Below are 13,724 nucleotides of genomic sequence, written 5' to 3'. Positions count from 1 at the left end.
AAGATCTCACATACCACAGGGCCAAAAATTTTTTTTAATAAAAGCACTAATGAAATGTTAAAGACACAAGAGTTACCCAAAACCAAAAGCTGTAAGAGTGACGTGACTCCTACCTCTCCCATCTATCTTCCTTTACCTGAGTACTCCCAGTCTACTAATCCTCTATCTGAATCGCCTTTCCACTCTGAAGAGACTATTAGTTACCTTTTATTTTATTTTTATTTTTTGTTTATAGTAAACTTTATTTTCATTGATTTCATTTAACATAATTTCAAAGTAGGTCTGTACTCTAAGATAAGCAAAAGGACAGATATCCTAAATCTCATAAAGAGATCTTCTTCACACTGTTCCTCTGATCAGGACACGGGGTTTCAGGGGCCCCAGTGGTGATACCTAACATTTTATCCCTGGAGATATTACCTGTAGATACAGAAAAAACAGATAACACCAACACACAAGAATCAAGCTGTATGAGGGTACTACAGGAAGAAGCTCTTGTGTTATACTTTACCCACCTCTTTAGGGTTGTAATGATAATGACTGACTTTTTTCTCTGCAAAGTTCAGTGTTGTTTTTTGTTGTTGTTGTTTGTTTTTGTTCAGTGTTGTTTTAAATAAAATGTCAGAATATGTAAAAATGCTGTACTCATTTATCTTAATACACTAAAAATAGTGGAAGTTTAAAAATTCTTCATGATTCCAATCTGGGCCATGACTACCACGGATGGGGTTTACCCAACACACTAATTCCAAGTTTGGCGACCATCAGCAAACTGGCACCCGCAATTAAGCCTGCAGGCATAAATTTTCCAGAGTGGTAGAATCTCATTCCCATAATGCCAGCCAAGGTTCCAGATGTAATGAAGAAAACCTAAATGTTCCTTGGATCCTGAGACCCCTGATAGGCACCCAGGCCCGCTAAACCACTGAAGAGGAGCCTGGCAGCCAGAGATGGGACACTGCCTGCTTTTGCATAGCCAGTGATCCCACTTATCCCACTGGAAGCAACCAGTGCTGCGTAGCCAAAACCAATACAATATAAAGGCACTAGTAGGCTGGAGTCCTTCTGCATTGTTCTCTTTCACTCTGTCCAGACAGATTACACTAGGCCTGCACCTCCTTCCCGAAGGTCTGCACTGGCCAACAAGGGCGCACATGGCTTGGAGTGGAGAGTCGCCAAAGTTAACTTCTAACTTTTTTTTTTTAATTAATTGATTTATTTTTTGGCTGCGTTGGGTCTTCGTTGCTGCGCACGGGCTTTCTCTGGTTGCGCTGAGCGGGGGCTACTCTTCATTGCGGTGCACGGGCTTCTTATTGCGGTGGCTTCTCTTGTCGCGGAAGACAGGCATGAGTGCGTGGGCTTCAGTAGTTGTGGCACTCAGGCTCAGTAGTTGTGGCTCTCGGGGGTCTAGAGCTCAGGCTCAGTAGTTACGGTGCACGGGCTTAGTTGCTCCGCGGCATGTGGGATCTTCCCGGACCAGGGCTCGGAACCCATGTCCCCTGCATTGGCAGGCGGATTCTTAACCCCTGCGCCACCAGGGAAGCCCTTAACTTTTAATGATCTCCTTTGGGTATCTTTCAGTCCTTTGTCACAGACTAAGGGCCACAGTTAAAGAATTTTTCCTAAACACAGGGAGCATCCCCAAAAGTATTTTGAAGAATTTAGAGTCCTCATCTGGGCTGTCAGATCTTCACCAGCTTGTGCACATGTAGGAAAGCCCCAGAATGGATGCAGGAGGCAGAATGGTGTAACTCCGAGAATGATACTCAAGATCCTGGATCTCCAACATGGTCCCCTTGTGGACCAGAAAAAGCTCGCAATATAGCAGTGGATCTTTTAAAATCTCTTCTCAAGGTTTTCCCTGCCTGCAGTGGTTGCTCTATTATTCACACCTGCAAACAAAAGAAAGATGAATTTAGGGCAGACTTTAAAGCCCATCTGGAAGCTATCTTCCTACGGCATTCTGATTTCCATACAATAGATGATGCTGCCCAACCTGCTCTAACTGCCTTATTGGTAAATGTATTTTCTCCTGAGATAAGTGGATTGATTAAAAGGCAGAAAATAGATGGGAAGTCACAGGTCTGACCAAATTTTGAGATGTTTGTATATTTTGGAAATTAAGCCCTATTGGTCGCATCATTTGCAAATACTTTCTCACAGTCCTTAGGTTGTCTTTTCCTTTTGCTTATGGTTTCCTTTGCTGTGCAAAAGCCTATAAGTTTAATTAGGTCCCATTTGTTAGCTGAGCACTTTGAAAGGATATCTCTTTTTTTTTTTTTTTTTTTTGGCCGCACAGCTTGTGGGATCTTAGTTATCTGACCAGGGGTCGAACCCAGGCCCTCGGCAATGGAAACACGGAGTCCTAACCACTGGAAAGGATATCTTTTTATGTGCCCTACAATCTGTCCTTGGTATAGAAGAGGAAGAATTCCAGCCAAAAATCCCTAATTTAATCAGTTACCCTAATATCTGCGGGCTACCTCTAACAATGACATTGGGAGATTAAAAAGTGCAGAACCTATAAATATTCAGATAGATGTAACTAAACCTCTTCCCAAATTATCTCAATATCCATTAAAATCCGATGCCACACAAGGCCTCACGTTAGACCAAATCACCCAGGGGCTAACCGTTCCCTGTACCAGACCCGGTGTGTGGCTGTTAGCATAACTGATGCCATCTTGGGCCCTTACAATTTCTACTGTTTTTCACTGACCCTACCCAGGACTGTACTGTGCAGTGAATCACTTCTGTACTGTACCGTGCAGTGAATCACTTCTCTGTCATCAAGGGCTTTTTAGTTAATAAATATCGTTTAATAATCATTAGGTCCAGGTAGCCTCTATGCTCTGTTAGTCCCCAAACAATGATGAAAACCTTCCCTGACGTATTCCCAGCACCCATGAGACTAGTTACCCGTTCATAAATCTTAAGTTACGAATGCACCTACCCCCATATCCTAGGTTAACTATAAAAAAATTGTCCCAATGGTCCTTCATTTCTATTCCCTTCTGCCTATAAAACCTCTTGCTTTGTATACTCTTCAGAGCTCCTCTCTACCTGCTAAACTGGATGCAGTCTGACTCAGGAATGTCATGGTCCCAACGCGGGTTGGGAAAGAATTTCCAGATACAAGGCAGAATGTAAAGAAGATAGAATTTATTAAAGGGAAGGGTCGCTGCCAGAAGAGCAGGCCGGCTTCCTGATAATCAGGGAGAGCTGACCCGGAGCAAGGGTTACTGGTCTGTTTTTATATCCAGGGAACAAAGGAAGTTACCAGTCACCTGCTGATTGGGCAGGGTATGCATACTTCCAGTGTGCAGAGCAGGAGAACAGGGGCAAATACCTTTCCTTATATGGGTTGGGAAAGGGACAGGGCATGCTACTTGGGAGGGATCAGGGATATTGTAATGGTTGCTACGTGACAGAGTGATAAGAGTCCGGTAACTCCCTGTACCTCGATGTTGGCCCTTTGAGTTTATCTTGTCCCTTGTCCTTGGAGCACCACAATGAATTGCTAATTAAAGCCAAAAGAGCTTTAAAATTTACTCAGTTGAATTTTGTTAACGGGAGAAAACAGCTGAAAGCTGTGGTAAGGAAAAATTTTGTGTGCCTGTGGACTGGGAATGAGCAAGTATCCCTGGTTGTGGTGGTGATGGGGGAAGGGACTGTCCTGAACGGAGCCTTCCTTAGGATTTGGTTCCCCTCCTTGAACGGGGCCCCAGAGGGTAATGAGTGGCCCCCTTTACAGCTCCTCCTGGCCAGGCTGGTCATCTAGATCTTGCTGGTCCCTGATTTGACCCCTGGCTTTGATCCTGTTCTTCCCTGGGGGAAGGGAGCCCGGGAGGGAGCCCTGGAGGGATGCTCTGCACACACATGGGGAGGGGTGTAGGAAAACAGGATAAGACGGATGGAGCTCTGGGGTACCAAAAGAAGGCAGGCGCCCAGTGGGTTAGGTGGGGGTGTGTGGGGACCACCTCCTGGGCTGGGCTCAGAGGTCGTCCAGCAGGGCACTTGGTCCCGGGAGAAGCCGAGACGTTGGCCCTCCCAGCTTCCTAGAGAGTCCGAGAGGCCCGGGGCGGTGACGCGCTTGCGCGATACGGGCCAGCGGAGAGCCGGGCGCGGGGCTACTGGCGCGGCCTGGGTCGTGTGGTCAGGGGACCTAGGGGCTCGCGGCCGCGGGAGTCGGTGAGTGGGACGGCGGGGCGGCGGGGCGGCGTGGGGGGGAGCGGGGCGACGTGGGTTGTCGTGGGGGCGCGGGGTTCCCGGCGGGCGGCGGGTGAGGCTCGGCCTGGAGGCTGCGCCCGGGCTGGGGTCTGGCCTGGGAGCCCAGCCGCCGCGGTGAGGGCGTATCTGCCTGCGCTTCGCTGCAGGGGCGTGAATTTGGAGTAATGGTTTCTGTGTTTTATCACTTCTCCCAATTATGCAAACAAAGCGTATTCATTACATGTAATTAGATGACGCGGGTGAGCGTTAAAAAAGTGAAAGTACCCTCAATCCGTTGTTTTCGTTCGGAGGCTTCCTGACCTTTTAAAATTTGGGCACGATTATGCAAACTCTTATACATGTACAAATATATTTTTTTAAGAAGTGGGATTATTTTACTGGTTTTTAAAGATATATAATCCATATATTTTATTTTTAATTAAATTGAGGTGTAATCCACATAGAACAACATAGTGGTTTTAGGTGTACAACATGATTCCGTATTTGTATACTGTTGCTTTTAAAAAGCTTTTTTTAGTATTATTGTGAAAAAATGCACATAACATTTACCACACGATACATAAAAATTGATCATTTAATCCATTTTAAAGTGTATAATTCAGTGGCATTATGTACATTCATATTATTGCTTTTTGAAAATTATATCGTCTTCAACTGTGGAATGCATTTGTTCATATATTGGTTAAAATTAGGGCCAGCAGTGTGACACCACTGAGACATATTTTTGCAAGTATAATTTAAAAAAAAACATTTTGTTTGCAGTTTATTTTCCATAGTACACATTACACGAAGCTGTAAGTGCTCAACAAGTGATGTGTATTAGGTTGATTGTTTGTTTTCAGAATGAAAGAGTACTATATAAAATACAGTTTTTAAACACAAGGTAAAGCTGTAACCTAAAACCACTCTACTGTCTTCTCACTTACATTGGCCTAAGAAATCAGAGAATGTTCACCTTCTTAAAAGTGTGGCGCAGTGGTTGAGAGTCCGCCTGCCGATTCAGGGGACACGGGTTCGTGCCCCGGTCCGGGAAGATCCCACATGCCACGGAGCAGCTGGGCCCGTGAGCCATGGCCGCTGAGCCTGCAAGTCCGGAGCCTGTGCTCCGCAACAGGAGAGGCCACAAGAGTGAGAGGCCCTCGTACCACAAAAACAAAAAAACCCTTTTTATTTTGAATAATTGCAGACACACAGAGCGTGTCAGAACTTTACAGAGTTCCCTTATATCTTTACCTGGTTTACCTAAAGGTAATGTCTTGCATAACTACAGTACAGTCATCAAACTTAAGAAATTTGCAGGGGTCCAGTACTATTAATTAAACTGCTGACTTATCCAGAGTTCATCACTGTCTCGCTAATGTTCTTTTTCTGTTCCAGGAGCCAGTCTACAATCCCTCATTCCATTTAGTTGTCATGTCTTCTAGTCTCCTTTAGTCTGTGACAGTTCCTCAGTTTTACTTGTTTTTCATGATTTTGACACTTTTGAAGTATTTGTAATTTTAGAGTGACCCTCTCGATTTGGTTTTGTCAGATGTTCTGCTTAGATTGAGGGTGATATCGATATGTCTTCTTACTGGTATACTACTCTTTTTGTTTTTGGTTGTGTGGGGTCTTAGTTGCGGCTCGTGGGCTCCTTAGTTGTGGCAGGCGGGCTCCTTAGTTGCAGCTCGCCAGCTCCTTAGTTGTGGCATGCGAACTCTTAGTTGTGGCATGAATGTGGGATCTAGTTCCCTGACCAGGGATCGAACCCCAGCCCCCTGCATTGGGGGCGCAGAGGCTTATCCACTGCGCCACCAGGGCAGTCACTAAATTATTCTAACTTTGGCCATTGGGAACTCTTTCAAGTTGGCTCCTGTTTCCCCTTACATGCTCCCTTCCTTTTTTGTGTCTTTTTCTGATTTTCAGGCACCACAAACTACTCATCTTGTATTTTCACCTCCCCCAGCCCTGGAATCAACCATTTCTGCAAGGATTCCTGGTTTTGTTTATTGTAGAATGGTATTGAGAAACCAAATTTTGGGCACTAGGTTGAGCTCATTTCTTAATTGGCAAATTGGTATAAATATTATTTTAACATTTTAAATGTGTACTAGAAGCAATCTTTCTTTAGTGGCAATTGTCTTAGAAACTTGTTTGTTTATTATTAGTGTATAAAATAAACCTTATGTACCCTCTCACTGGCAGGAAAAAGATGAGAACAAGAGATTACTTAATGGGGATTTTAAAAGGAATCAAAATTACATTGCATATTGCTTTGCAATGTTGTGTTGCTTTCTGCTGTGTAACAGGGTGAATCAGCTATATGTATACATGTGTCCCCATATCCCCTCCCTCTTGCATGAGCAAATATTTATTGATTGCCTGTTGTGTGTCAGGTAATGGGGACCTATTTTAATAAATATGGCAGCTCAGATTCCTAATCTTATGAAGTTTACACTGTAGTTGGGGAAAAAGGGAACAATAGGCACATCATTGAAATTTCTGAATATATTACCTAAAAGGTATGTAACCTAAAAGGTATGTAAGAAAGAAAACAGAAATTCATAAATTCATAGAACACCAATGACTTAGATATAATTTAAAAATAATCCTTCTTTGACACATCTGTTGACATAGCATTTCTTAAAGATGTGTCATACTGAAAAATGGAGAATACTATAGTGCCATTCTATTGGCAGATACTCTTGGAGATTCCCAATTAATATATTACCAGGCTCTGAAAAGTTCTGAAAGTAAGATATCTGTTTCATTTTCTTTAAGCTTTCCAAAGCTTGTATTTTTTTTTTACAAATGCAGCTCTGTAGTTTTTACCAGATCATATAAAAATGTATTTGAAATACTATCATAAAGAACAGTATAAAGAAGCAAATATAAATCATCTGAAGTCACAACATCCTGAGATAACCACATAAACATTTTGCTGCTGCCGTTCCTTTCTTTCATCTCTCCACATCTGTATAACGACACAGTCAAATGTGTATTTACAGATTGTTCTAAAATACTGTCCTTATTGTATATGCACTTTTCTCTTTTTTCCTTTTCTCTCACCTCTCCATCCTCCATCCTGAAAATCACTATTAAGGATCTGGCTGTTACTTTATTCCATATTCATATTATCATGTACAAATTTTTGTGTAAGAAGATGTTAAATGGGATTGGTCCTGTACTCGGAGTGGGCTGAAACCCTAAACAGAAATGATGAATGATAAGTGTCAAAACATTCTAACCATTTTTAGAGAGACACATTTTCACATGACTTATTAAAAGGTAAACAAAATTGGGCCTGTGAATCTTAGTCACCCCCCAACTTGAGCCTATGTGTGAATATTTATTTATATGAAGAGTGTTGGTTGGCCTGAGAGTGAGCCAGCATTTCCTCTTCCTAATATAGCAGGGGATGCTATCTTCCCAGGTGCCAACCCAAGTGCAAGAGTAGGGAGTGAGGAAGGCAGTAATAAAGTCCTTTGAGAAGATTAAAGGAGGCTTGCATAAGAAGACTCTGCCGTGTTATTTTCTGACTGGATGCTTGTTGACCTAAGGAAACTAACTCATCAGCCCAGCCAGCACCACATCCACTTCTATTACAAAAGAATTCTGAGAATATGATATAGTCCTACAAGAGTTTGGGGAATACGCCATAAAATCAGAGGCTGCTAGAATTCCCCTGACATCAGAATAAGAAGAGAAGATTGTGATGGGAGTAAAGTACACTTCCACAGATGTGGGGCAAGAGGGTAAGTTTTCCATAAGTCAAGTGATACCATAGATGTAAGTAGGCTGAAGCTGCCTTAAAAGAATCCCCTTTCAGGGTGCCTGGCAGAAGGAAACGACCCCAAATATAAATCCTTTGAAAAGGAGGTAAGAGAAAAATTTAAAAGGATAAACCAAAAGTGTATCACTCAAATTAGGAAAAGGTGGACTATAAAAGGCCACTGCACCAAGGTGCCTGGGGTAGGGGTGCCAACGAAGAATCTACAAATGCATTCTCAAGAGGAGCTAGCAGCAGTTGGATGTCTGCCATAACAGACAGCATATAAGAGCCAAGAAAGAACTCCAGACAGCATCAGATTTTGCCTGGTTGCCTCCCGTTTCTTTTCCCTGCTCTGACACTGGAAGAATCAGAAGCAGCAAGAAAGTGAGGAAGGCAAGCAGAACAAGATAGAAAAACAGTGAAAGAATAGATGATACTACATCACTACTCACCCCGTCCCTTCTCATCTTCCTCACTGCCGCTTTGCAGAAGCAAGAATCCAGCCTGAGCTAGGGGTAAGGGAGAAGATTTGAACTAGTTGAGAGATTGAAGTTTTGGTATTAAGTTAGACTGGGTTTTTTATTATCTTTTTAAAGAAATATTTATTTATTTATTTGGCCGCCTCAGGTCTTAGTTGCAGCACACAGGATCTTTGTTGCCGCACCTTTTTAGTTGCAGAATGCAGGATCTTTAGTTGCGGCATGCGGGATCTAGTTCCCTGACCAGGGATCGATCTTGGGCCCCTTGCGTTGGGAGTGCAGAGTCTTAGCTACTGGCCCGTCAGGGAAGTCCCGGTTTTTTATTATCTTAAAAAGTGGGTGGAACTACCAAGAGATCTGAGATCAAGATTAATTCAGGGACAAGGAATATCCCAGAAAGTCTGTTTGGTCATCCGTGGAGAAAAGTAAGTTATTTCTTTTTTGCATTCCCTTGTGACTATCACATTTAATAAATAATATATAGATATAGATAGATAAATATAGATATCTTGTATATATGTATCATGTGTGTATCACTATTTGATATATAAAATGCAAAAAAAGATTACATTGCATATAAGATGATAGAGCAAAATGACAGAAAGAAGAAAATGTCCCTGAAAAATGCCCATATGCTTGCTTGGGATTTCCCCTGTTCTTTTTTTTTTTTTTTTTTTTAATAAATTTATTTATTTACTTTGGCTGCGTTGAGTCTTCGTTGCTTCGCGCAGGCTTTCTCTAGTTGTGGTGGGCGGGGGCTACTCTTCATTGCGGTGGGCGGGCCTCTCATTTCACTGGCATCTCGTTGTGGAGCACGGGCTCTAGGCGCGTGGGCTCAGTAGTTGTGGCTCGCAGGCTCTAGAGCACAGGCTCAGTAGTTGTAGCACACAGGCCTAGTTGCTCCGCGGCATGTGGGATCTTGCCAGACTAGGGCTCCAACCCGTGTCTCCTGCATTGGCAGGCGGATTCTTAACCACTGTGCCACCAGAGAAGTCCTCCCCTGTTCTTTTGAAAGCCATTTTCATTTGGGAATGAAACTGGGCGGAGGGATGAAGCTCTGGGTGAGAAGAGGCCTGTTCCATCTCAGGTTGCTCCCCAGGCCTGGGGGCTCCCATTTGTGGTATAATCTTAACAAGTTGATGAATGAAGCTTTTCTTCTGTCCTCAGAAGCTAGTTGGGACCTGGAAGGAACCCTGAGGCATTAGGATACCTGAATTTAATTGGGCAGTTTCAGCTCACTGGCCCCATCTCTTTACTATGCTGTGGGGCTTTCATTCAGACTTCGAAAGGCCCAAGAGGTCATTTTTTTTTTTTAAAGGAATGGTTTTCTTTTTTTAATTGTTTTTGGCTGTGTCGGGTCTTAGTTGTGACATGTGGGATCTTTGTCTCAGCATGTAGGAATTGTGCTGCACGGGCTTCTCTCTAGTTGTGGCGCTCGGGCTCCATGGCGCGTGGGCTCTCTAGTTGTGGCGTGCAGGCTTAGTTGCCCCACGGCATGTGAGACCTTAGTTCCTTGACCAGGGATTGAACCATCATCCCCTGCATTGGAAGGCAGATTCTTTAACACTGGACCACCGGGGAAGTCCCAGGAAGTCACTAACTTTTATCCATGTTCATAGTTGCAGGGGCTGGGCTCAGAGGGCTGGAATCTTTTGCCATATTCACAGGCAGTTGCCCTCATTTTTCTGTTGGTCTTGTCTTCTCATCACCTCTTTACAAGTACTTCACTGACCTCTTTGGACATTTCTGCAGCAGCTGCTTCAGAACAGGTCGGCTTGGAGGCTTATGTTTGGTGCTGACTTCCCTGTGGGTCTCAATTTCCGGAGACAGGTCAGTGCCATTTACATTTCCCGCTGGGTGCGTTTCTTCAAAATATTTCTCTCTGGTCTCCAGTTGATTCTGTTGCGTCTCACTCCCGGATTTCTCTGCACCTGAGTGTCTTTCTCTTCCCCAGTCTGTTCTGCAAGTTTGGCTGGGAAAGTCTCTCACCTCTTTCTCTGACTCAGCTCCCTCCTGAGCAGCTCCCGTTGGTGCTGCTGCGGCTCAGCAAGGCTGGAGCCTGCCCCTGCCGCTCCGGAAGCACCTTTCCTCTTCAGTCTCCTCTTGTTGTTGTGTCTTCAAGTCTCTTTTTATAGGCCTTCAGTTATGTACCTTATCACTTCTCAGTTTTCCTTTGCTTTTGTTTTCTCTGTGTATTTATTTTCCTTACCCCACCCCCTTCTTTCGCAGCAAAGCTTCATTTCTCTGCCAAAACTTCAGCAGCTTCGTCAGCACGCATGATCCCAAAGTAGTTCTTCAACTGATTCTTCATCCCCTTGTAGCAGCACTGCGGTTTCTTTTATCTGGATGATGGTGGGGATGTTGAATAATAGCCTCTGAACTGAGAAGAAACTTTGAGACCAAAAAGTGAAGCAGGCAACTCCATGAAGTGTAATTATGACGTTTATTGTGGGTACTTACATAGGGGCAGTACTGGTGGACAACCACCAGAGGCATTTGCAACTGAACCCCGTGCTGCCAGAAGGGGCGTGGGAGAATTTATTTATTTATTTATTTAAAAAATGTTTTCTTGTTTATTTATTTTATTTATTTATTTTTGGCTGCACTGGGTCTTTGTTGCTGTGCGCAGGCTTACTCTAGTTGCGGAGAGCCAGGGCTACTCTTCGTTGTAGTGCGCGGGCTTCTCACTGTGGTGGCTTCTCTTGTTGCAGAGCACGGGCTCCAGAGCACAGGCTCAGTAGTTGTGGCACACAGGCTTAGTTGCTCTGCAGCGTGTGGGATCTTCCTGGCCCAGGGCTCGAACCCATGTCCCCTGTATTGGCAGGCGGATTCTTAACCACTGCACCACCAGGGAAGCCCCGGCATGGGGGAATTTAAAGGGACCAAAGCTAAAGATAGAATCTGACTACTAAGCGAGAAGCACATTCGTGCCAGTGGGAACTGGGGGTTTCTCCTCCCTTCTGAGGTCTCACGAACATTATTCCTCATGGACCATTAACCATCTGGACTAGCAAAATGCATTCTTCCAGTTTTCGTGTCAGATGAAGGCAAGAGTAAGAGTTGATAGGGAACTTATCTGGCTTGGATGCATTCCTTGTGAGTAGGCTAAAGCTCAGAAAGGGGACTGTGGGCCTAAGATAGAGCTGACAGAGTGAAGTCAGTGTGGTCCAGCCACATAGATGGCATGCTTTCTTCATCCCATCTCAGTTTACAGTCGTCTTTTTGGACAGTCCTAGCAGTACTTGCTGAGTTCAGGAGATGTTTGTAGGTGATGATGGCTTCTGGTTGAAGTTATGGTTTCTTTAAATTTTCTTAACAGTGGTGGGAGGTGGAAGGTTCCACCCTTTCAGGGGAAGATGACCATCATCTGTGACTTGGTGCACTGAGTAATGGGGCCACTTTACAACAGGTGCCAAGGTCTGCACTCTACCTCATACTTCAGTTGGAGGATGGAGGGAATGAAAAGTGCCCATTGAACTGAGAAGATAGCTTAAGACTGAAAAAGAAGGCAGGCAGCTCCGTATAATCAATGGATCAGTTAAATTAGAGGGTAATTTACTCACATGGTGAGATCAGGTGGAGGAACTAGAAGCATTTGCAGCTGCACTCGCACCACTGAGGGGCCACTGGGACCGTTTTATAGTTAACCTAGGTATGGGGGTATGTGCTTGGAAATAGGAAGTGCATTTCTTCTTTCTTTCTTTTTTTTTTCTGGGAAGTGCATTTCTAAGTCAAGTTTTATGAATGGGTAACTAGTCTGGTGGGCTATGGGAATGTGTCAGTGAAGGTCTTCATCGTTGTTTGGAGACTGTTAGAGCATAGAGGCCACCTGGAACTAACGATCCTAAAACAATATCTATTAACTACAAAGCGCTTGATGACAGAAAAGTGATTTTACCTCATAGTACAGTCACAGGAAGGGTCACTGGAGGGACAGGAGGAATTGAATGGGCCCATGATAGTGGCAGTTATGCTAACAGCCATACATACTTCTTTGTAGACTCTTGGTTTGATTTTGTTTTAATATGCTCTTTCTTGCTTTTTTCTTTTGCATGTTGTGGTTTTGGGCAGCATTTTACTCTCTTTTGTTCTCTACCTCAGTTGTCAATTTTTGTCTTACCTTGTTCTCAATTCAGCCAGCCTTCTTTGGTTTGGTTGTTGACTCAGTGGCTAAAACAGAACAAGGGTCAGCCGGGTTTCTTTTCCCTTTTGCAGTTACTTGAGCTGCAGCCACCATCTACATACAACTGCCCTTCAAGGACACGTAACCTATTCTGCTGAGTGCCCACCTTTTCAGTCCTGGGAGCTGATACTCAGTACCTTTTTTTTTTAATTGGCTGCACCACGTGGCATGCGGGATCTTAGTTCCTTAGTTTCCTGACCAGGGATTGAACCTGGTCAGTGAAAGCATCCAGTCCTAACCACTGGACCTCCAGGGAATTCCAGTTGCTTTGTTTTTTAAGCAGAATTATTGATCACTTTGCTGATTATAAAAATAATGTACAATTCAGGGAACATAGAAAAATAGGAATGGAAAGCCCTCTAATCCCACTTGCCAGAGAAGATTAACTGCTGAAAACACTTTGGTGGCCAAGGCTTAGGAACTTTTTTGTGCATATGCAAACTGTGCTTTATTTTTATTTTGTTTAACACATAAGTGAGCTTATAAGTGTAATTTCTAAAACTTGCCTCTTAATTTACTTTTTTGGGGGGGAAATTGGGAAAAGACAAAAAATATAAAGATCGGGCTTCCCTGGTGGCGCAGTGGTTGAGAGTCCGCCTGCCGATGCAGGGGACACGGGTTCGTGCCCCGATCCCGGAAGATCCCACATGCCGCGGAGCGGCTGGGCCCGCGAGCCATGGCCGCGGAGCCTGTGTGTCCGGAGCCTGTGCTCCGCAACGGGAGAGGCCACAGCAGTGAGAGGCCCGCGTACAGAAAAAAAAAAAAAAAAAAAAAAATATATATATATATATATAAAGAAAATAACAGGCAGGCATATTTCCAACACACAGGAGTAACCTCTTCTAACATTTTGGCATATGTGCAGTCATCACTGTACAATCTTAAAAAAAAAGAGACCTTGAACATAAATGTTGTGTTAAAAAAATCAAATCACTACAAATAAAGTCTCCCTTTAACTGTTATTTTCAACCTCTCCACTCCCACATCAGTAGGAGTTTTTGTCAATCTTTTTAGGCCATTTAAAAACCTTTCGAGTGCTTTTATGTACATCACACCTAAGAAATTTACACATAAATATGAT

General features: G+C 43.8%; 1 protein-coding gene and 1 pseudogene across 4 annotated transcripts in view; one reads left to right on the top strand and one right to left on the bottom strand.

Moving 5' to 3' along the window:
• Nucleotides 1-697: 697 nt before the first annotated feature.
• LOC309813092 (transmembrane protein 14C-like) lies at nucleotides 698-1,071 on the bottom strand (annotated as a pseudogene). The gene has a single exon. The product of its transcript is annotated as a transmembrane protein 14C-like (transcript).
• A 3,014-nt stretch (nucleotides 1,072-4,085) lies between these two features.
• The window catches only part of ZNF445 (zinc finger protein 445), a 33,606-nt gene continuing 23,967 nt past the window's right edge, over nucleotides 4,086-13,724 (top strand). Inside the window, exons 1-2 of one of the 3 annotated variants that reach the window (XM_082639008.1) lie at nucleotides 4,112-4,191; nucleotides 7,643-7,964. The gene's annotated coding sequence lies outside the window, so the exon portion shown is untranslated. Of the gene's footprint in view, nucleotides 4,192-7,642; nucleotides 7,965-13,724 lie in introns of all 3 variants that reach the window. The other 2 variants (XM_082639007.1, XM_082639010.1) reach the window with 2 other exon arrangements.

This window comes from Mesoplodon mirus, assembly GCF_964341445.2.
Source record: "Mesoplodon mirus genome assembly, chromosome: 12".
In the NCBI taxonomy this organism is placed as follows: Eukaryota; Metazoa; Chordata; class Mammalia; order Artiodactyla; family Ziphiidae; genus Mesoplodon; species Mesoplodon mirus.
The sequence above is the reverse complement of the archived record's forward strand: the minus strand, read 5'-3'. Positions and strand labels throughout refer to the sequence as shown.